The sequence below is a fragment of the Limulus polyphemus genome, unplaced genomic scaffold (genome assembly GCF_000517525.1).
Source record: "Limulus polyphemus unplaced genomic scaffold, Limulus_polyphemus-2.1.2 Scaffold2741, whole genome shotgun sequence".
Taxonomy (NCBI): domain Eukaryota; kingdom Metazoa; phylum Arthropoda; class Merostomata; order Xiphosura; family Limulidae; genus Limulus; species Limulus polyphemus.
The window spans coordinates 22,272-26,009 of NW_013668351.1; the positions used below are offsets into that span (position 1 = coordinate 22,272).

General features: G+C 30.6%; 1 protein-coding gene across 5 annotated transcripts in view; it reads left to right on the forward strand.

Moving 5' to 3' along the window:
* Nucleotides 1-3,738, forward strand: part of LOC106467792 (D-glucuronyl C5-epimerase-like) — an 85,420-nt gene that overhangs the window by 13,577 nt on the left and 68,105 nt on the right. Inside the window, exon 2 of one of the 5 annotated variants that reach the window (XM_022395987.1) lies at nt 3,060-3,157. The exons of the other annotated variants lie outside the window; for them this stretch is intronic. The gene's annotated coding sequence lies outside the window, so the exon portion shown is untranslated. The remainder of the gene's footprint in view (nt 1-3,059; nt 3,158-3,738) is intronic. 5 annotated transcript variants of the gene reach the window in all.

The window sequence follows — 3,738 nt, forward strand, 5'->3', positions numbered from 1 at the left end:
GTACGTCTACAACCATGTGGAAGTATGGTTTTATTGTAGTCTCAACCATGTGGAAAGTATGGTTTTATTGTAGTCTCAACCATGTGGAAAGTATGGTTTTATTGTAGTCTCAACCATGTGGAAAGTATGGTTTTATTATAGTCTCAACTGAATACTTGTTGAATGTTTTATTAAATAAACGAACAGTCACTGTATATAATGGCTGGAGACGGCTTAAATGGGTAATGAAGAAACACTTTATGTGGTGTGAAGTGGTTAACTACAGACTGTTTACAGAGGTGTAGATAAATTTTTATTTTTTCTAATGTGTGTTTATGTTTTCTGTAATATCTCGATACTTTTTCTTTTCTCTCCCTGGTGAAAGCCTGCTTCCAGAATCCATACTGTTATGACGCAGATAAATCAGTAAACCATTACGTCATAAACTGGTTTGTCATGCACTTTAAGTATAATATAACAAGATTAACATTGGATCCAAGAGAAGGTACATTATAATACAGAATTAAGACTTCTAATGCTCTATTTTTTAAATAGTGAAAATCTTATGACCCCTACAAGACTATTTATATTGTAATCTTGAAACATTGTTCTACCTGTATCTGCCTCTTTGTAGTATTGATTATTTTAATTTTTTTTTAATGACTGACACAACTTCTTGTGAAATTAAATTTTAACTATGTTAATAGAATTTTTTAAAACTGTTGATGTTTGTAAATTTGGCATTTTCTGACTTTAATGTGTAGAATAAATATTCATGCTTGAAGTAAAAGTAATATATTTTTTGAATAATAACGATTATAAATATTTAAAGTCACAGCTTTGCATCGTGGTCGATATTGGCATAAATTTTTAAAAAGCTGGAAATATAGTCTGCACACATTGTGATTGGTGTTATTGAAAACGTGTCTGATTGTTAATTGTAATATTATATACATATCGTTGATATGTGTCAAATTTTAACTGATTTTACTCATATGCATATTTTACAGAGATCAGTATTATCATAAATTTATGCACTTTTACTACAGTTTACTTGGAATTAATTTTATCGGAAATGAGATTGAAGTTTGAAACTGTCATAAGCTTACATTTTACTGTGGTGTCACTACTTGTCATTATCGTTCATCTCATGACTGACATTTTAACTGCGGATATTATCTGGAGTTATTCTGGTATTTGTTGGTTGTAGTAAAATTCTTAGATAAAATTTCTGAAATGGGAGCTTCTGGCATAAAAGGATATAGGAAAATTAACTTAAGATAAAGGTACTGAACATAGATAATTCCACGCCCTTACGATATAATATTGAGTTTCACATACTAAGTTGCTTTGATGTAATAGGATGAGTACTCTTTCGCTACTATTGTTACAAAGTTTTGTGATGATTGTAAAGCAATTGTTCTAACACAAGGGTTGTCCAACTTTCCTAAAGCAAGATCCACCTGAACAACCAGGCAGTTTTTTTTTGCTCAATTGGGTTACTAGGAGAGAGTTACTGTTCTAATATGTTGCTGTAATATTTAATAGTCGATTGTATTTTGTTTGTTTGCTGTTAAGCTTAAAACTACACGAACAGTCGTCTGTACTCTGACCACCACCTTATATTTTGCATTGTTTTGTTTGTTTACAGACGCTTAAGAATAATTATTTTTATGTACTTTTGAAATACATTTATGTTTTACTTTACCCTACTCTGAGACCCATCCTGATACATGCGATCGACAGTACGGGACCGCTGTTCTAACATATTTGTAAGAAGAAAAAGTCGTGGAAAATCGAAGCTTGAAATTTCAGTGTTAGGTCACCAATTTTGCTGTCTTAATTTTTGGTGTGGTTTCAGGTTACGGTATTAGCCTGTCTCAAATAAGGATGTTTATGGCCTTGAGACATATATATGGTTAATGTCCCTATGATTTCGTTCCCATTAGGGACCTCAATCTCAAGGGAATAAACGATGATATATGGGTGTAGCAATCGAATATTGATTGGGTTATATTTTAACCAGTTACAGTGTTATTGACTAGGTTTGATCATTAATAGCAATCGGATATTTACTGGGCTATATTTTCAACCAGTTACAGTGTTATTGACTAGGTTTAATCATTAATAGCAATTGAATATTTACTGGGTTATATTTTCAACCAGTTACAGTGTTAGTGATTAGGTTTAATCATTAATAGCAATCGAATATTTATTGGGTTATATTTTCAACCAGTTATAGTGTTATTGACTAGGTTTAATCATTAATAGCAATTGAATATTTATTGGGTTATATTTTCAACCAGTTACAGTGTTATTGACTAGGTTTAATCATTAATAGCAATCGAATATTTACTGGGCTATATTTTCAACCAATTACAGTGTTATTAACTAGGTTTAATCATTAATAGCAATCGAATATTTACTGGGCTATATTTTCAACCAGTTAGTGTTATTGACTAGGTTTAATCATTAATAGCAATCGAATATTTACTGGGCTATATTTTCAACCAGTTACAGTGTTATTGACTAGGTTTAATCATTAATAGCAATCGAATATTTATTGGGTTATATTTTCAACCAGTTACAGTGTTATTGACTAGGTTTAATCATTAATAGCAATCGGATACTTACTGGGCTATATTTTCAACCAGTTACAGTGTTATTGACTAGGTTTAATCATTAATAGCAATTGAATATTTATTGGGTTATATTTTCAACCAGTTACAGTGTTATTGACTAGGTTTAATCATTAATAGCAATCGAATATTTACTGGGCTATATTTTCAACCAATTACAGTGTTATTAACTAGGTTTAATCATTAATAGCATTCGAATATTTACTAGGCTATATTTTCAACCAGTTACAGGGTTATTGACTAGGTTTAATCATTAATAGCAATCGAATATTTACTGGGCTATATTTTCAACCAGTTACAGTGTTATAGATTAGGTTTAATCATTAATAAGATTACAAAATGACAGCGTGTCTTTCAAACAAAAAAGCTCTTTAAATGGAAATTGATTGGACTCTTTAAAAATATGTTAAAAACAAAATGTTATTGATTGATTATTTCTAGGATGAAACCTTTCTTTGTGGATGTTAAGGTTTAAAAGCGTTTGCTGTTTTCCTGCCAAACGATTTCACTTTTCTGTGGGAAGATGTAAAAAGAGAATAGTAAGAGTTTACGTTGCATATTATTAAGTTTTGGTATGTGCTTTTGATAGTAATTCATTGTGTTTTACCATTACTGTAGATATGTTGCCTTATCAGGAAATATCGCTCTCTATGTAACCACGCACGTGACAAGAATGATAGCTTTTCGCCTTTCATCTTACAACACATACGTCAAGAGTGTACAATACGCCATTATTTAACCAAAAACACGTAAAGAGTATTCTATATTCCTTTATTTAATCATACACATACGTCAAGAGTGTACAATACTTCATTATCTAACCAAAAACACGTAAAGAGTATTCTATATTCCTTTATTTAATCATACACATACGTCAAGAGTGTACAATACTTCATTATCTAACCAAAAACACGTAAAGAGTATTCTATATTCCTTTATTTAATCATACACACATACGTCAAGAGTGTACAATACGCCATTATTTAACCAAAAACACGTAAAGAGTATTCTATATTCCTTTATTTAATCATACATATACGTCAAGAGTGTACAATACTCATATCTAACCAAAAACACGTAAGAGTATTCTATATTCTTATTTAATCATACACATACCGTA